Here is a 21992-nt window from a genome sequence, read left to right on the forward strand (position 1 = left end):
GTATTTGATGAGTGACCTCGCTAACTGAAGACACTATTACAAATTAAAGTGTTATTGGGCCACTTATTTTCAAAGTTGTCCACCACACTTTTTTTGTAACATGGGTATTTTTTACGCGATTCATACTCAGACTCGCGTGGTCTTTCGATCTTGACAGGAGAAAAGAAATGTCCCGTGATTTCCATAATTTTTACAAACATTCCATTACGTTACTGATTCAAAGATTCAAAGAATTTATTTGCATAGAACACAGTTCTGTTATAAGGTGTTACAGAATAAATAAATCCGTGCATTCAGTCTGCATGCAGGCGTGCAAATATTTGGAAAACAGGCAATTGATATTTACAAAATCATGTCAAAATAATAATTAAAAAAATCGAGAGTCAATACTTATAGACTAAACTTAAACTAAAAATAAATACTGCCATACATGTATGAAAAACTGGTAACGGAATGGGAAAAAAAGCTTGGGACACTGTTTTTCTCCTATGGATTGAAAGAGCTCGTGATTCTGAGTGGAAACCACATAAAAATGTCCAAATCCAAAAAAAGTAGGGTGGACACCTTTGAAACAAAATGGCCCTTTTAATATAAAATCCAAATATAGGGTAAATCCCAAATTAGGGCCGTTCCCCGTTAAAAAGGGAGCGATCCTTGAATATGGAATACATTATATAATATGGATTTAGCCGACATTCGATTAGCGTGATATGATTAATTAATACGTCCCTTCGCCGCTTGAATATTTTATTATGAAAATTTAAATATATTTGATAACCGATTTAGCCACGGTCCTGGTTTCGAATCACGGTGGGGTCATTTATTTGTTGTTTCTTAATCATGGATGTTTTCTATGTTGTAAAAGTATTTATGTATTATTTAAATCGTTATCTGAGTAGCCACAACACAAACCACCTTGAGTTTACCGTGGGACTCAGTCAATCCTGTATCAGAATGTCCTATAATGTTTAATTATTTATTTTAAAATATCGCTGGGAGGACAGTATGGCGGCGTATCTGCATCAGCTTCAAGTCTTATCCTTAATCTGCGGGGGCCTTTACGGATACACTTCGACCCATCGGGATTTTTTGTGGAATTACCCCTAACGATTCTATTAAGATCCTTCAGCAATTCAGGAGCTTCTCGACCATCTCCAATTTATGATGAGGCTCATGAGTAGCTGCGCCAAAGTGCTTCATAATTTGTCTGGCGAGGGCGTGACATTCACACATGAGATGTCTGACGGTCTCTTCCTCTTCACCACACATACGACAATCAGTGTTGTCAGAGTGTCTCATCTTAGCCAAATTTCCTTTGACCCCGTAATGGAGATGAATAAGCTTCAAGTCAGTGATTGGCAAGAGGGTGCGCAGGATCGGGACAGGTGGCGATCTCTCATTTCGGAGGCCAAGATTTACTTTTGGTCACTGAGCCAAAATATTTAGTTATTTTGACATATACCTTTTATAATATCTAGATTTATGTACTTTAGTATTGCCTAAGTGCCTACTTCATAAGCAGCAACGTTTTTTGTTTTTTTTTCTTCATTCCTTACTAAATTTGTATTTTTCTTTTGTTACCACTTAGTTTTTGCATGTTTATTGTATACCAAATTGTGGACATCTGTTATTGGCTATGTTAATGGTTCCTTATGTCATAAATTTCTTTTTTGTATTGCTGTTGACCCAAAAAAATAAAATAAATAAAACAAAATAAATTCGGGCATCACACTAACCTCTATTTTCTTATAAAAGCCATTTTACTGTCTTTTCTTAACCACTATGCAAAGAGACTATTCAGAAGTCAAACCCAGAGGTTTTAATTTCACTCAAACAAAACGCCGCTCATTGTCTACGGAAATTTATCGAAGACAGCTAAAACAATGCATATTTTTCAAGTTTTTCAACCCTTTGGAAAACCGATGAAAACATGTTTTCGTTCTCTTTATAAGATGGACTTAAATTGGAAATGTCCGAGACTTATCAATTTTATTTTTAAAATGGATTTTAAATGGAATCTCGAAGTAGTAGTACCTGTTTGTAATACAAAAACTAATAATATTCAAGGACTTCAGTAAGTATTTATGAGGGTGTGCTACGATTGGGTTTTTTCTTAACACTTTCGAAACCGGGCTCTACGCGGCGCTACGACATTTTCGCTACATACGGGGAAACCCATGTAATCGGCTACGCTTCTACGAGCGGTGTGCCCGACAGTCGGGTTCTTGGTAGCGAAAGTGTTAAACAAATTATATCTTGTATCGGTCATATACCTAGATTATTTTACTGTAAAAGTACTTGGTTGTTTATAACAGATAAAAGTCTAACGATACTAGCGCTTGTTACGTAATATTATATTTATATACCTAATCGAAACGAATGAGTATATTTTCCGATTTATTTTGTTAATGACTGATAAAAAACAAATTCCAAATCGGTCCAGTAACGACGGAGATATCGTGGAACAAACATAAAAAAAAAACATACAGACGAATCGAAAACCACCTTCCTTGAGAGATTTGAGGCGGCGGTTAAAAATAATTTATGATTAACTAAATGAAAATGAAAATGAAATGAAAATGAAAATGAAATGAAAATGAAAATGAAAATGAAAATGAAAATGAAAATGAAAATGAAATATTTATTTTTCAAGTAGGCATATTACAATGCGCATATGAACGTCAAAATGCGCATATGAACGTCAAAATGCGCATATGAACGTCAAGTGTAACGTAAAATGGAAGTCATCCATAACAGTCATCCATAGTTCTAATTTAGTAGTAATAAATAAAATAATTCGGCCTATACCGCGTGTTTTTATTGAATTCCGTTAACTTCAAGAGAAGGTTCTTTAGGTCAAATACAATTAATTCTCTAAGAAACTAGCATCCTAATTACGGTTATCCAATTATTAAAAAAAAACTACTGAACACGTACGTGGCCTCCCTTCCCACTTCCTTATGTTATTTATTTTGACATGTGCCATCAGAGACTTGACACTGATTTTAATGTTACGATTAAGGTCCTCTCACAATAATTATTTCATTATGTATGGAAACGAAAAAAGCGATATACAGGATGGTTCCTGCGTGTCGAATTTAATGGAAAACAAAAAAACACGGTGTATATTTGTCCCACTGCTAGGGACAGAGGCCTCCTCTCATGATTGAAATTACTCGAGCTATAGTCCCTAAGCTAGCTCAATGCGGATTAGGGACTTCACAATCTTATCGAATGAATACACCTTTGAATTCATTTGATTCCTTTGCAGGTGTATTGTATGTTTCTTTTCTACAATATGTTTTCTTCAAAGAAAAGTTGTCTACTAACTTCAAAAAAGAAATGAATTTAAAAATATTATGCAACCATTATTTAAGAGGAGGCAAAACGTGATACCTATTCGCATTATCCGCAGACCTTTTATGTTGCCAGATAGTCAAATTTAAAACGAATTACTACACAAAGGCCTCATACATACTAAGTTCCCAACTTACGTATTTGAATTTACTATTTTGGACACATTCCAGGCTTCTAATTGACAGCTTTAAAGTTATTTGGTAATTAAATTGCTGCTCTAACGCCACTCCTAATTTTATACATAAAGCTGGTAACTTATCAAACTACAGAGCCTTACTATGAGAAACTTGACGTTTTTAAGACAAGTTAAAAATATTACGTAAATATGTTTTTACCACAAAAACTGTTACGTAAAGGCTTACTTTGCTATTCGAAAACAGATAGCAAAATTGCATGTTATTTACAAGAGTGCAAAGTAAATTCATACGAATTTCAACTTGATGTCTTGGCTGGTAGAATTTACATATAAATGATTATTTTGAATCATAAATATTGAATAAGTACTGAAATTTATGGATTTGATTTATTTTTATGTTGTACGGTCAATATTTTGTTCGTGTTGGTGTGGTAAAAAATTTTGTTTCACTCGGTGGCAAAGTTTGTTTAACCTTCATGCCTTGAAACCCTCGCAACGCTCAAGATCCCACTTACCCACCACTCGCTACACTTGCGGTTCAATAGAGGAATCTTTCGCTTGCTCAGGTATCAATATTGGCACCTGCGGTTAAACAACCACTTTGCCCCCTTGTAAAACAAATAACTATTATAGGTACATTGCTGCTGAGTAAGTAATAAACTATACGATAGTTGAAAAAATACCAAAGAAAATTATTACATATCTTTCAACATCTTACAAGGAACAAAAATACAAGTCCAAACCAACATCTGTGTCACAGATTTCATTATTGTCCTCTCCGTGTTCGCAAAAACTTCCGTGCTTCTAAATTGCACGCCTGCAATGAATCTTCACGCAACATTGCTGGCCCGGCCGCATAATTCACCAAAGACCCTTTGTTGGCCGAAAACTTTTTGCGGTTTGTGAAACGTATCGTTGAATGTTTCATTGGATCTACCATTTTTCCTACTTATATTTTTCCTAGTTTTTATTCTTTACATTGATCTGTGAGATTGCTGGCAATGTTGTCCAAAAACAAGTTCGCAAACAAAATCGCTTCATAAATATGGTACAATACTTTTGTTACACCGGATTAAAATGCCATGGGACATGTTTTTGAGTAACATGTAATGTACACACATATTTTGACATTGCTGTAATAATATTACATACTCGTATATGGTTTACATATTCTGTAAACCATAAATTTTTACGCTTGTAGGTATACATATTATATATAACCTTTAAAATATGAACTGTTTTATTTGTTTCTAAGTATGTGGATTCTAAAAACCCAGTTTAAAAGGTGGATTCGCTACAAACAGAAACCCGGTAGGGTTTCATTCTTTTTTTTTTACGGTTTTATACCTTATTCAATTCAATAAAAATTTTATTACGTTTTCGTGCTTACTACAATATTATTATTCTATAAGTCAACACAAAAATCTAAACATACTTTTATCAAAATAAGTTTTTAATAATATTGTCTTCGGTTACCGCGATAGTTACTCATGAAATAAAACTATGGAAGCGGATTAAATCGCGTATAATGAATTTACGATTCATCCCGACGTTTCGAACACTACAGGCGTTCGTAGTCAACGGGTGCCCACCCGTTAATTACCGGGTTACCACCCGTGTGATTTAATCCGTTTCCATAGTTTTATTTCATAAGTTTTTAATACTTTTTCCAAAAATAACGCGTATAAAAGACAATAAATTCTCTCTAAGCAAAGCCCTGCAAAGGCCCCACACCTCAGGTGCGAAAGCCGGGAGCGAGTAACACGTTCAGCCCACATTTTTCACTACTCTCATTTTGTTTATTGCTTTCTGTATTTTAGGTTTTTTAGGCACTGAACCCAATTTAATGTTTAACTAGTTTTGACGACCGATCTGGCTTACTTTGGGCTCGAGTCCAGATAAGATAATTTAAATATGTATTTTTTGGTTCAATTATGTACAAAAAAAAACAAAATAATACAATCTCGCACGCTAAACAGCCAAAAAACGGGCTTTGTATTAAAAATAACTTACAATAAATGTGTCTTAAAGTTTTTAGGTTGTCTTTTGAAGCGAAGCACTTAAGACGTTTTTAGACAATACTAAATTGTAAGTTACGCATCCAAAAGTTAATTAAGAATACCGTAACCAAAATAATTGAAAATAACGATAACAATACAAACGTTTTAATTTAGAAAAACGCTCAATAAACGTGAATCATTCGAGCCGTTAGTATTTTAAAAGTAAAAAAATAAAGCTTTTGTTCTGAAACTCTTTAGAATTGTATTCAAGGGAGGTTTGAAAAAAGAAAGAAAATACTTTATGGTTGGCAGGATTTATTGTTAGCGACAAGTGAAATGGGTTATTTTATTTTATTTGTTATGTAAGGTTTTAGGGCTGAGTGGGCTTAATACCTATATGATTTCGTGGTACAGATAATGTTACTAGTTTTGGATATTCAACAGACTTTAAGCGGACTTGAATTTGTTTCAAGTATTATTTCAATATAGCTTTCTGGAGGGGGAAAGGGGTCAGAAGCTTACTTTTGTGTATATACAGTCATATTTAGGAATGGGAAGAGTTTTTTCTTTGTTTCAAAAGTTTGCCAAAAAATATGAATACGTTTCAAGATTTTAATTAAGTAAATAATTACGTATCCTATAAAATGTAATTTTTTTTTAAAGATTGCATAAAGTAAAAAAATGTCTGAGATCACATGTAATTGTTGACTAAGGCGGGCCTTAGCCTATAAACGTGATCTGGGCCCCGATAGGTATACTATTTTTCTGTTCGATCCAGCCGGGAAGAGGTAAGTTCGATTAACACAGCGACCTAAAATTTTACGTTATCTGTCCAGAGGACAGAAATACCTAGTTTATGTTGCTTAAAACATAATGATAAAATTGTTTTTATCGGAAGCTTAATAATTATTTTTTTTCCTTTTTACACCATAAAAAGTAAACGTAAATAAACTTACGGGCACAAGGCGGGCCCGGCCGGTTCGGCGGGCCCGCGACTCCCCTCGGAGGACCCCTGCTGGCCCGCGGTTTGCGCCACCTGGAATTGAGGGAAGAAAATATCGTTCAACATTCTGTTTGATTTGGTTTGAGGAAAAAATACACGAAAACTCTGGTTAAAAATTATCGTCACAAAACTGACAGTGAGTTAATCTTTGTTAACAATAACTTTTGCTAACTGGGGGACCCAAATTCTGAAAATACCTTAATAGAAGATTTTGAATCATAATTATTATACTTTATTAAATTCATATTACATTTTACTATACTCATTATCAGACAATGTAACTTTTCCTGCAATATTTTTATTATGAGTACTTGAAACGTCGGTGGTAGTCTTAAGACTTGTATTATAATAAGTGACTTTACATTGAGATCATCTACACTAATATTATAAGTGGGAAAATGTGTGTCAGTTTGTTTGTCCGACTTTCACGGCAAAACGGAGTGACGAATTGACGTGATTTCTTAAGTGAAAATAGTTATTCTGAAAATTCTGAAAACGCCCATTAAACGTATTTTCAATCAACTACTCTGTTCGTATTTGCAATCACTTGAAATAGGCAGAGTGCCTGGGAGATGGTTGAAGTAAACACTGTAGTCAGTTGTGGTCCATAGGTATAATAATATCTCCAACCTATCTTCTAACACCCCCCTTAATACTCAAGTACAGTTTCTTATACATGATTAACCTACGTGCTGAGAGGCAATCCCTTATCGTATGGAGAGGCGGTTTATCTGTATTCAATCACTACTACGTTGTCTACGTGATCAACGTGTAGGAATGTCTACTAGCCTATCACACACTACTCTGTAAAATGTACTCGTCTACGTTATCAGGCAAAAGTAACGTTGTAACCGGAGTTTATATTTTTGCCGTATCTGTGTCCCCAGCTGTTGGCGGCGAGCCAGTTAGGCTTCACTCAAGAAACCAGTTTGAAAGGTACATCAAACAATAATTAATGAATCTACGGTTGTACTCGCGTTATTATAACTCCTATATGCCTGAAGAGGGGCCTCCGATTAGCCCGAAACATGTCGCAGCAATAGAGATATAATAACGTAGATTAATTAATTAGGTGTTTGAATGTGTCTCACGAAAGTTTAACATGTATAATAACTCAAAAATTCAAAATAGATTAAGTACGGTATGGCTATATTATTCGTTAAATAAAGAAATTTTCACCACACCAACTGGTAAAGGCTTACTTTGTTATTCGAAAACAGATAGCAAAATTTCATTTTATCCACAAGAGTGCAAAGTAATTTCATACAAATTTTAATTTGATGTCCTAAGCTGGCTGGTAGAATTTACCTATAAATTATGATTTTGAATCATAAATATTGAATAGATTGATGGATTTGATTTAGTTTTATAGTCAGTATTTTGTTCGTGTTGGTGTGGTGAAAAATTTTATGTTTCACTCGCGACGCTCGCGGTTCAATATTGGAATCTCTCGCTTGCTCGGGTATCAATATTGGCACAACAACATTGCCCCCTTGTAAAACAAATGACTATTTACTGTTATAACTAATGTTGCACTAAAAAATAATGTTTTAATGTTATATCGTTTTTACTAGGCCTAGGTTACCCTTCGGATTGGAAGGTCAGATGGCAGTCGCTTTCATAAAACTAGTACCGTGTGCCGTGGAAAATGCTGGGAACGCAAGGAAAATGATGATGATTGTTCTTACTTGGTCTCATCGGAAGATCAGGGGATCGATTTTTGAATTTCGAAAGTACGAATTCGCCGTTCGAATGTCTGCGGAAAACGACGGAATGCTTTTGCGACGAATTTCACGAAATTGAAAGACCGAGATTCAATAATCGGCCCGCAGCGCTGGAAGTCACAAGCAGCAATGCTGATATGAGTGAGTGTGAGATGTGTTTTTGTTATAATGTGTAGAAAGTAGGTACTTTAAAAGGCTTGGATATCTACCAAAAAGTGGGAGCATGCAGAAAAAATCTCACACACGGCTAAAGTTTTTGCAGGCGACAGCTTCGGAAGATAGGACTGTATTCTCGGAAAGCTAATTTAAATTCAAATTTATAAAATTGTAATTTTGTTTTGCAACGTCCTATGTACAGTGATCTGCAAAAGTGCATTGCGAATTTATTAATGAATTCATTCATAATTTCTTCATGCAATTTTGAAGCTCGCTACTTCTTAACTTTATTTATACAAGTGAATCAAAACAAGTAACTTCAGCTAAGGTCTTATTTAATTTTACACTTATTTATTTATTCATTTATATATTTTATTTTATTTTTATTATAAAAGTACATCCACATCATATATATTGTAAATCACAATTAAGCGTTTGTTGTTATGTAAGGCGTACTACACTGTGAAGGATTTTATAGATGATAGGGATGCCTTTAAGGCGGTTGCTTGTCAATAGATGAATGAAGTCGTATATATTTTTTCATTTTCTCTGCATTGTGTAATTAAGCATACTAGTGTTCAATTGACGTATGAGAACATATTCTCGTCTGATTATATTGTTTTTATTTAAGTTTAGTTGTGGACACTTGGAGACCTTATACATCTCCAAGATTATGTGTTTATTGTTTATCTTACTTTAATTTTATTGTATAAATCTATATTTCCTTCCTTTGTAACATACGAGCACAGAATATAGTGTCTTACAGCTATGTTTTATTATTTGAATATTTAATTTAGCCTGGCAGCTTGAACATGTCATGCACACTTAAAAGTCTTTGCTGCGGTGGCGTCGTTGATCGGGTCGCCACCTTCCCGAATAAAGGTTGAGGGAGGCGATGGCTGAGATACGCGTCATACTCGTGAACGGGTGCCGTCTGTGAAGACCGGTCTGTTTAAGCTTACTGGGGCTGTTATAACTTAGTAACTTTAATTCTAATTTTTATTAAATTAGGACACTTTGTTCGGTTGTCGCTTGTTTCCTTTCTTTTAGTGAATATTTTAAATATATGATTTTGACTCATGGAGACCATATACATCTCTAAGGAGAATTAGATTAAGTAGATATACATTTTATTTTTAGTTGTGACATTTAGAGTCATTTGCACCTCTAAAGTAATTTTAGACTTTTTTTTTTGTATTTGTACTTTTTATATTAAAATTTAGTGTAGTTCTTGGTTGTAATTCGACATTTAGAGACCTTCTACATCTCTAATTAATTGTATAGAGTTAACTTTAGTTAGAACTTAGAATTAGTATATAATAGTATCAATTGTAATTTCAACTCAATTTTAAATATTTTTTTAAATACCTATGTACATGTGACGTGTAAAAGTGCCCCTGTGGCCTATTTGCTGAATAAATTATTTTGATTTTGATTTTGATTTTGACATAACAAACATTCAAACAAGTATTAAGTACTGATATACATGACAATTACGGAGTACATAACATTCTCTCATATAATGCAGCGAGCTCCAACTTGTCGGATTTAACAGAAAAAAAAATTGTAAAAAAAATAAAAAGTATTTGCTTTTTTCATTTGGTTTTATGACGAAGTAAGTAACATTGCAGACAATAATACCACCAAGGATTATTTTATAGGATTAACATACTTCATACTAAGAATCGTAAATCGATTTTTACCGCCACCTATTAAATACTATCATAACTACACTCATCATGAAACTTATTCTTTTTAATGTGTGTTGACGTAATATCATGACTTCACTTCTTATAAAAAATAAAAACACGCAAAAATATTTGGAGAAAATATGATTTTGGTCGCTTCCAGGCTGCGTACAGCGCCATCTAATTTTAAGCCTAAAAGGCGCATACATTTTAGGGGTATTAGTTTTTTGTGTGGGCTTTGTCAGTCCAGTATAAATCGTTCTTGATAGCACGTAGTAAAAAGACACAAAATTTCAGGATTAAACCTTATATTGAGCAAAAACTGCTCGCCATAGGGGCCGACAAAGGCCGTCCGTCACTGATAGCTCTTATCAACGTACGTATGACGGAAACGTTTCGGGTCATGGGTCCTATTTGATATGTTTTAGCTGCGTGGTAAAATGATGTTTTACTTGAGAGAGTTATTATGTAGGAAATTGCTGGCATAAGAGACTTAGGATACGTATTTTTAATGAAGATGAAGTAATAAGTAGTTTTTTTTTTAGGTAATTACAAACAAAAATCTCTAATGAATTACACAGTATCATTAAACCAATAAGGTTTGTCTCGATACCTATTCCATTCCGCGGTAGATGTTATACAAAATATGTTGTTGTTTACAAAATAAGTATTGCTTTCCATGCTTTTATACAGTGTACATTCACGAAGTTTGGTACAAATTATAAAGATAAGCGAATTTTCAGTACAGATGGTGTTTTTTTTTCGTACTCGTGCGAGAAGTGGTTCATTATACGTCAGGAAACTTCGGAGGGCCATCTGTACTGAAAACGTCGTACGAGACACGTGCGAAAAGAAAATTCGTAACTCGTGTCGATTTAAAACACTCCCTTCTGTCGTGTTTTAATTTATCACCAGTCGTTTCGAACTTCCTATTTTTCGCACTTGTATCGTAATGTACTATTTCAATACAGATGGTGCTTTTTGCCTGCACTAGTGCGATCCAAAGAGAATCTTGGCCTCCAAAACGAGAGCACGCCACCTATCCCGCTTGTAGCTGACACAGATCCGCCATCACACTGTCTTCCCAGCGGTATCTGGGCCGACCCTCCGGGTGGCCACCAGTTGGTCTTCCCAGATACGCCCTCTTGGCAGCCCGATCCTCTCCCATTCTTAGTAAGTGGCCGAACCAGCAAAGTTTGTGGGATTTTGTTACGCCGATGATATTCCCTTTAGTTGGAGAATTATAGCCGTATTTAGTCCTAGATAACTGTGCAGTTACCCTTTTCCACTGTCTTGTACGCACTTATACACTCCTTTTTTCTGTGTGATTAACACAGCAAAAGGGAGTTCTAATGGGTCGGCAAACGCGCATGTGCCTTGAGTTGCAGGTGTCCATAGATTACGGTGACCGCTTTCCATCAGGTGGACCGTATCCTTGTTTGCCACCGACTAAACAAAAAATATAATAAGGATTGAACTTCATTCCAGGTAAGTTCGTTTTATCCCGTCATTATAAATTATAAATCATAATCATTATAAGTATATAGATACCTATATATATAAGTATATATATATATATATATATATATATATATATATATATATATATATATATATATATATATATATATACATTTTTTCTGGATCCTGGCACTCAAGTACCTTCCATTAATTATATTTAATTTTATATAAACAAACCAAAGTCAAAAGCAGATTAATCCAAACATTATCAAATTCAAAATAATTTGTTTAATAATCAAACGCAAGTCGAATACTGAATGAACTCATTACTGAATCAATCTTTGATGTATGATCCGATCTTAATGAGGGATTCACTGAAATGCAAATGGAAATTAATAATTATTATTTAGACAAGAGAAATAATAATGATTGGAAAATATAGTAGACCAACCAAAATTTGAGTCTACAAGACTGTTTTAGACCAATTTTGATGTATGGGTGTGAAGCTTGGACACTGACACAGAAAGAAGAGAACAAGCTTTTAGTGGCGGAAAGGAAAATCTGGCGGAAGATTCTAGGGCCAATCAAAGAGGGAGATGGAACCTGGAGGCGCAGGAGAAATAGAGAGCTGGAAGAGCTAATGGCGGTGCCTAATATAATTGGCGAGATCAAAGCCACACGACTCCGCTGGCTTGGCCACCTGGAAAGGATGGGAGAGGATCGTGGTGTGAGAAGAGCATATGTGGGACGCCCAGGTGGAAAACGTCCGCGTGGGCGTCCCAGATATCGCTGGTGCGAGGAAGCCCTGAAAGACTTGTCCGCACTTGGTGTACCCAACTGGCATGAAGTGGCGCAGGATAGGGCAGAGTGGCGATCTCTTGTGTCGGAGGCCAAGATCCTTTTTGGGTCGCTGAGCCAGTGAAGTAAGTAAGTAAGTAAGGAAAATATAAAATTGGAGCCAAAAAGTATCTGTCGAGTTGTTACAAATAGGTACCGGGTGATGGAAACCAGACTTGATCAGCCAGGCAAGTATGGTCACGCGATAAATGATAAAACATCTGGCTGTCCCTATCACACTACTTGTAAGTGCGATGACGGCCAGATGTTTTATGATCTAACTAGATTATATTAAACAAAACAAAAAATATCACGCTTAAATGACACTCGCTTTAAAAAAACTTCAGCCACCGAGTAGAGAAAGCTCACTCAAAGCTATTGTTCACTAGATTACGCCGCACAGATTGGACATTACTGTTAAAAAATAAAATCTTGAAAAACCCCCCACCGCAACATAGTAGACCGATTCTCATGAGACACGGCTAAGAACACTCCCGACTAACTCAGCTTTCAGACAAAAAAACTAAATCTAAATCGGTTCATCCGTTCGGGAGCTACGATGCACGGACAGACAGTGTACACACACAGACAGACAGACATACACGTCAAACTTATAATCGTTTTTGCGTTGGGGGTTAAAAATGTGACGAATGTTACGATCACACATCCTGCACCAATTCTTTTCGTCGTAGTCGTAACTCGCAGCCATCGAGCGTGACCTCACATTTTATGTAAATAAAAATCAAAAGAAGGTCCCTACTGGATTTCCTTGTCAACCCGACCTTTTTTATTTTTATCATCGCAACACGAGCAAGGCATGAAATGGCCGGCGACATTGAGATAGGATCGCTAGGTGGGGAGAAAAAACCGCGGATACTTTTGTTGTTTTATAATCTAATTTTAACTTGAAAACTTACCAAGGAGACGTTTCAAAAATTGTAACAAGATGGTTGATTTAATTATAACTTTGACGGGTGAAATACTTAAGTTTTTTTTTAATACTACGTCGGTGGCAATTAAGCATACGGTCCGCCTGATGGAACGCGGTCACCGTCACCTACGGGCGCCTGCAACTCAAGGAGTGTCACGTGCGCGTTGCCAACCCATTAGAAACTTGTACACTCCATTTTGCTGTGTTAAGTACACAGCAACAAATAGTGTACAAGTTATATGTATCGGTTTATTATGTATCAGTTTATTTATAGTTGTTATATTGTTTGTTTTTCATTGATTAAAGAAATTTTAAGGTTGTAAAAAAAAAAAAAAAAGTTATAAAGAGGGTTTGGGATGCCGACGACTTAAAGGACAATAGACGGAACAAATTAGTTCTGTAGGTCCTTTCGTCACCAGCACACCGCACCCTCGTTGAGCTCTGGCAGCCTTACTCAAGGAAGTACTCAAGTATCTACAGAATTTTTCTCCATAGTCAATTTAGGGATGATAAGACATCTTAGCACAGAGTCTCGATCAGCACCTTAAGCCGGTCAGATGCAGAAGGTGATCTTAAATACAGCATTCAAATTCTGTCATTTAATGATTACCTATTGAAAATCAAGTTAGTTAATTTTAATCTCATTCTAGGTGAGTTAGTGGAATTTAAAAAATCATATTCTAAAGGTCATAGTCATCATCATCATCATCATATCAGCTGAAAGACGTCCACTGCTGGACATAGGCCTCCCAAAATTTGCCACAATGACCTGTCCTGCGCCACCCGCATCTAGCAGACTCCTGCAACCTTCACCAGGTGATCAGTCCACATTCTAAAGGTACTAGGGTCATGAAGACCAACCATTATAACAGAGTATATAAATGTATATCGTCCTCCCTGCATCATCCCGGCATTCGCCACGGCTCTCTGGGGTCCGCTTTAAAAACTTAAATGGCGTAGCTTTATTTGACGTTCATATGCGCATTGTAATATGCCTACTTGAAAAATAAATATTTCATTTTCATTTTCATTTTCAACTAATCTCAAGATTTAGACACTATTTTTACGTAAGTGACTGCCATCTGACCTTCTAACCCGGAAGGTAACTAGGCCTTACTGGGGGATTAGTCCGATTTCCTCACGATGTTCTCCTTAACTGAATTATCAAATGACACTTCGCACATAAGTTTCAAAAAACTAACTCGCACAAATTCGCACGCTCTTACCACTAGGCTACCAGCGCTCTTAGAATGTAGTATATAAGTCGCAATGAAAATATACACTGCTCAATCCATACAAAAATATATTCAAGTGCAAAAACAATAAAACCTTGCCCGCGGCTCAGGATGATGGCAGATTAAATAAATCGTATATCTTGCCCCTTTCGAGACCTATCGAGATACCGCGGGATGACTGATTCGAGAAAACTGTGGAGAAAATATCTATTACTCTGGGTTGGTTTGATGTAACAAGGCATTCAGTTGCCGGAATTCGCATCGTCAACATCTCTTGAAGATGCCTCGTAGAGACAAAACACGTGTCGAGTTTTGTAATTTTGGTGTGGGTTGTTGTCTTTATTTATACGTATATCTACAGTATCTAAAGCATTAAGAGTGTCGCAAAAAGCAAACCGAAAGTGGAACCTCCGATGGCATGAGTTTTCTCTGCCAAACATGTGGATGAGGCCAGGTGCCGAAGCCGCGAAAGGTAGTCTGGCTCTGTCGCGCCAATACGCAAGAGCGATAGAGATAGATATCTACGAGCGTTTCGTTTCGTAAGCGTTTGTGCCATTCTACGGACCCTGGTCGTGCCGCTCGCGAATCGGCCTCCACAGTCATCAAACCCGTTTATCTAAACAGTAATATGCAAATCGTCTGCAATAGACGCAAAGGTCTGTAATGACCTCTAAGTGTTAGACCTGAGTGGGCTCTCGGAGCCCAGCGTTCGGGGCGTGCAGCGTGCGGAACTTTCTAGCGGGAGCCTTGACATGATGTAGCGCCATCGTCTCTTCTCAAGAGATGACCGTACTTATCTTAGGCTCTCCTAGAAAAAACTCTCAGAAACCCGTATCATAAGTTCATCGCGTATGGTACAGTATTGTACCAGTCCGTGTCACTCCATGTGACCATTTTTAACCTCCGACGCAAAAACTGTTTGTCTGTCTGTCTGTGTGTCTGTCTGTGGCATCGTAGCTCCCGAACGGATGTACCGATTTAGAAGTAGTTTTTTTTGCTTGAAAGCTGAGTTAGTCTGGAGTGTTCTTAGCCATTTTTAATTATAATCGGTCCACTATGTCGCCGTCGGGGTTTTTTTCAAAAATTTAATTTTTTGGTTAGGTTATAAGCATTCTGATTTCTGCCAGCTGATAAACTCTCTTTTCTTTTACCATGGTCCAGACTAGGGCCTTTTGCACGACGCGACCCACGATCGTACTACCTTACCTACCTTACCGTACCTTAGACGAGTTTATGAGAATGTATCAGAGACGGGAGTGACCTTGAAACTAGCTCGGATATGATCATTACGTATTATATCCATCCTTATAATATCACATGCCCATTTTCAGCATTTCAGTTCTGCCACGTGTATAAAGGTACTCTTAAATAAAATCAGCATACTTTTACAACTCCCGTTCTCCTGGAAAATATACTGTAGATATTTATCCCAGTAACTGATTATATTAAGAAGCACCGAAGTTCTGAGAGGCCAAACTCCCCAAGTACTTTTTAAGTATCGATTCTAAGAAAAGTTCCCGTATTTTTGTTACGAAGTAAACGATACGCAGGTTTTCGAGGGTATTTGTAAAGGTTTAAGGTAGCTTAGGGGCTCAATTGGATATTTTTGCCACAGTAATCGCTCACGTGGAAAATATTTAAAAGTAAATCCTTATTCAGGAAGTGTAGCGGAATCAAACTGGGAGTACTTAAAGGCATGTTGGCGTGAAAATTTATTGTGCCGCCATAAGGAATAGTTCTTTTGAAAATATTTATTTCTAGGTAGTTTCCTGTCAAACTAAGTAAGAAAACCGGCCAAGAGCGTGTCGGGCCACGCTCAGTGTAGGGTTCCGTAGTTTTCCGTATTTTTCTCAAAAACTACTGAACCTATCAAGTTCAAAACAATTTTCCTAGAAATTCTTTATAAAGTTCTACTTTTGTGATTTTTTTCATATTTTTTAAACATATGGTTCTAAAGTTAGAGGGGGGGGGACGCACTTTTTTTTCCTTTAGGAGCGATTATTTCCGAAAATATTAATATTATCAAAAAACGATCTTAGTAAACCATTATTAATTTTTCAATACCTATCCAACAATATATCACACGTTGGGGTTGAAATGAAAAAAAATATCATCCCCCACTTTACATGTAGGGGGGGTACCCTAATAAAACATTTTTTTCCATTTTTTATTCTTGCACTTTGTTGGCGTGATTGATATACATATTGGTACCAAATTTCAGCTTTCTAGTGCTTACGGTTACTGAGATTATCCGCGGACGGACGGACGGACGGACAGACAGACATGGCGAAACTATAAGGGTTCCTAGTTGACTACGGAACCCTAAAAAAGCTCGGAAAAGAGTCGTTGACACATAAGGACTATGGGTTTGAACTGTTATAGCACAGCTTAATAGTAAGATGAACTGTTGCCCGCAGCCAATACAACCTAATATACAGACCTTCTAAATAGTTTTGTTATTTCAAGATACAATACAATACTCTTTATTGCACACCTTGATAAAATACAACAATACAAAACATATAGATATTAGGTACATTAAGTACGATACAAGTGCGGAAAAGAGAACATTCGAAATGAGTGGCGATAAATTAAATCAGGAAGTGTATCAATTCGACACGAGTTACGAATCTCCTCACTTGTATCGTAGGACGTTTTTCAGTACATTATGGCCCTTTGAAGTTTCCACCTGACCTGACAAGAAATGTATTTACCTACCTACGTTGCAATCTAGTGTGGAAAAAACATCGAATGTACTATCAGCTGCAAAAGTGTAGTCCATCGACAGGGCGCCCATCCACACACCTTGCAACCTAAAATGGTCGCGCACCGTGCGGTTTCAAAGGAATTTCCGCTGCGGCTGGGGAATGAGCTCCCTGTCGAGGTATTCCCGATGAACTACAGTATGGGGTTCTTCAAAAAAGGAGTGTACAAGTTTCTAATGGATCGGCAACGCGCATGTGACACTTGAATTGCGGGCGTACTTAGATTACGGTGACCGCTTCCCATCAGGCGGACCGTATATCTGTTTGCCGACGTGGTATAAAAAAAAGCGCACGGCGAATTTATCAACCAATTCATTCATAAATTCTGCAAACTGAAAATTGGACTTAATCACGGATCTATCTCACCATAAAATAAGACAAGATTTTTCTTGGTTTAGTCGTGCAAATTTACTTACTTATGTTTATCAGGTTTTTATACTTATTTTCATTATTAAAGAAACTTTTAACGTGAACGAATATTTTTTTTAACGCAAAAGCTCAAAATACTAATATTCCGCAGGCAATGCCGTCACGTTTACCTCAAGGCAAAGGCTTTTAATCTGCGCTTAAAAGCCTACGGAGTGTTCCCGCTAAGTACACTAATTACTATCGCTCTTGTTAGGGTGGGGGTTGGTGGGCGCATTGTCGACAGTCGAAAATCGCTTTCGACTTTCGAAATAAAAGAGTCAACTTAATTATAAGATTAAAATATACTAACATGTCAAGCTGATTTCAAGCTTAAAAATCAATGCAACTGCAAAGCAAGGGTAGATTTAGTCTTCACGCGTTAATTCCTTGCCGGCGGCTATATTTCCGAGCTCATATAACCCGGCATCTTCTGGGCGAGCTCACTCCATCGTAGGCCACGTTTTTGCCTTTGGCTAGTCTGTGATCAAGAGTAAGCCCATTCATAATAAAAAAAAGGATAGGAGGTTATCAATTGGAATTATTTTCGTTGTATGTTATGTTTCTTCATTTCTAAAGCGATTCTTATGACGCAAACTTAGTAGGTAATTAATTACTGCTACCCGGGTAGTCAACTTTTTGGTTTATACTCACTTTTAATATAACAAATAAGGTATGTAATCAACTGAACAGTGAAATAAATATAAGGAAAAAAAATGACGTTTGACGTTATCACTGCACTAAAAATTAAGTGAAGTTAAGTCTTGTTAAAAAATATGTTACTGTGACTGTACCTACTCACACTGCCCGTATTTTTTCAAATAAGTTTAAAATATTTATAACTTACATCACGATCCGTATTTTGATATCGAAAAGAAATCGAATACATAATGACAGTCCGTTAACTTCAAAGCCCGGTTTAGCCCTCGGATTGGATTCGGAGCACGTGCAGTCGGCTAACAGTCCCCGTTGACTTACTGGAGCAGAGCCTTACTGTACTTACTGAATTGATGTAAGGTAATTGTTACGATGTTTGACGCTGCTGTTTCCATTATTACCAGGGGTATGTAGCCGAATGGCACAAACGCTCACGAAACGCTCACGAAACGAAACGCTCGTAGATATCTATCTCTATCGCTCTTGCGCATAGGCGTGACAGAGCCAGACTACCTTTCGCGGCGTTTCGTTTTCGTTTCGCGTCGTAGAAATGCGCAAGAGCGATAGAGATAGACAGCTACAAAAGAGATATTATCGTGAGCGTTTCCAGCAATTTCGGTGCAGCATGGTAGAAATAATGGAATTCATACATGTGTTTTTTTCTAGGTAGATGTTCAATTAAGGCTCATTTTACTATTAATATTAATCCCAATTAACTATTCCAGTTGGATTTGGACATATATATTACTTGAACGCGACAATGCTGCACCAAAATTGCTGGAAAAGTTACGTCGTCTGAATTTATTAGTGACATGTTTAGCTTGTTTCACCACGATGACAATTGTCGTCCGACAGTTACACTTGAACCTTCCTCCGCGATAAGTATGTTTTGCACTGTGTGCATCTGTAGATCTGAGGAATGACAGAAAAAATCGGATGTCGGAGATCGGATGTAGTACCTACGTAAAGTACCATACAAATAGTTCTACGGCTATGACGGATCTTAACTTTTTACCGATTCGGATCCGTTTTGGATTTAAGCTGGAAACCGCTTTTACTGTAACTTTTTTTTTTTTTTTTTTTTTTTTTTTTTTTTTTTTAGTACTTTTGGGCCCAGAATACTATGGGTGCCCGTATGGTGCCCGTGTGGTGACGGGTTAAGAATTTCACTACTCCCTTTCTTCCCGTGGGTGTCGTAGAAGTCGACTGTGGGATTTGGGTGAAATTGTGGCGTAGGCGACAGGCTGGCAACCTGTCACTGCAATGTCACAATTTTTCGTTTTCTTTCAACCCCTTAATTGCCAAGAGTGGCACTGAGACTTTAGCAGTTTCATGTGCTCTGCCTACCCCTTTATGGGATGCAGGCGTGATTGTATGTATGTATGTGTGTGTAATACTATGGGCGCACAAAATTGTCTCTGTCACAGTAGCGCAACAGCTCATCACCATCATTACTAATTTCATAAATTATCGGAGGTGACGAAATAAACATCCTGCATTGTCAAATGTAGGGTACACTCGCCTCATTCGGTGACACGCCTAATTCGGTGATAAAAGCTTTGGAGCACTATTCCGAAAGACGATTTTTGGTTGTTTCACCGAATTAGGCGTGTCACCAAATGAGGCGTGTTTACCGTAACTATCTAAATCGACACCTTTCAGATTATACAGACAACCCAACCGCAGTCTTTCACATTCCTTATTATACCGGGATCGAAATTTTTCTCTTCGATATTCAGTTGAACGAATACGAACCGAGTTTCCCCTCGACCAGATATTAATTTCACCGCAACGTTATGAACTGACATCCCCTTTGGGATATCCAAATCTAATATGTCATGTTCTCTCACTTGCAATTCCTTAAGGAAAACCTCATTTTCCTCAAGCGGTTGTAACTAGATATGAGAAGTATTCAGGAATATTTGTAAGGAATATATCAATGTGTAGTACACAATGGCATAAAGCGTGTGTATTGAACCCCGATATAACTCCGTATTTATGAAACTTTCCAAGCATTTACTTAAGTATTTCTAGTATTAGTAGTCAAGTTTGCAATCGTCTTTAGCCATCATTCCAAAGTAAGGTTTGTCGATATAAATATACCTAGATATTTTTCTGGCACGAACGTCAATTTGTAAGTGCTTGACAAAATAAAAACATCGACAATCCTTTTATCGATAAATAGCCCAACTTACATAAGATTATTAATAACCCCTAATAATAATCTCTAAAATCTTGAATAATCATGTAGGAAATTATGTAAAATAGATAAAATATAAAATATTAATGTTATACACATAAATTCAAGCCTATTAGTTGCAGTTGTACAAGGCAAAAAACCGGCCAGGAGCGTGTCGGGCCACGCTGTGTAGGGTTCCGTAGTTTTCCGTATTTTTCTTAAAAAACTACTGAACCTATCAAGTTCAAAATAATTTTCCTAGAAAGTCTTTATAAAGTTCTACTTTTGTGATTTTTTTCATATTTTTTAACCATATGGTTCAAAAGTTAGAGGGGGGGGACGCACTTTTTTTTCCTTTATAAGCGATTATTTCCGAAAATATCAATATTATCAAAACACGATCTTAGTAAACCCTTATTAATTTTTAAATACCTATCCAACAATATATCACACGTTGGAGTTGGAATGAAAAAAAATATCAGCCTCCACTTTACATGTAGGGGGGGTACCCTAATAAAACATTTTTTTCCATTTTTTATTTTTGCACTTTGTCGGCGTGATTGATATACATATTGGTACCAAATTTCAACTTTCTAGTGCTAACGGTTACTGAGATTATCCGCGGACGGACGGACGGACGGACGGACGGACGGACGGACGGACGGACGGACGGACGGACAGACAGACATGGCGAAACTATAAGGGTTCCTAGTTGACTACGGAACCCTAAAAACGAAGAATACGGCTTTTGCTGAACCAAAGATTTCCTTTGGTAGGATTGGTCCTTAGGGCCCAAGAATGGATTTTCGAAGTGGGGCCACTGTGATTTTTGATGTTAGTTTTTTGAGGTTTTGGTAGCTTCTGCTCTGGAGGAAAATAGGGTCTCAATCTATATAGTGGTATTAATTATGCTACTATTCCAAGTTTTTGTTACCATATTTGTATGACTTAAGGATGTCAAATACATTATAGGACCCATATGTGCACGAGGAAGATGTTAAACTTCGTAAAATAAAAAAATAAGTAAAGATTACAGTACCTATTTAAAAATATTTTAAGCGGGTTACTCACGTATTAAGTCGATATAGCGTTCGACATGTTTCGGTTCAATTTCGAGAACCTTTCTCAAGAGTAGCGACCCCGCCTTTACATGTCGAGAGCGCGATGCATACTGCGGGCGCTTGCTCGGTGCGCGCGGCTGCTGAGGTCGGGCGCAGGGGGGGTCGGCGGCGCGGGTGACGTCACCGTGGCGAGATCGGAGCTACCCACTATGTTACTTTTGTCAAAAGCAGGATTGCAGCCCGCAGTATGCGTCGCGCTCTCGACATGTAAAGGCGGGGTCGCTACTCTTGAGAAAGGTTCTCGAAATTGAACCGAAACATGTCGAACGCTATATCGACTTAATACGTGAGTAACCCGCTTAAAATATTTTTAAATATGTATGAGTCTCACGGGAGT

Source organism: Leguminivora glycinivorella, chromosome 10 (assembly GCF_023078275.1).
Source record: "Leguminivora glycinivorella isolate SPB_JAAS2020 chromosome 10, LegGlyc_1.1, whole genome shotgun sequence".
NCBI classification, from domain to species: Eukaryota; Metazoa; Arthropoda; class Insecta; order Lepidoptera; family Tortricidae; genus Leguminivora; species Leguminivora glycinivorella.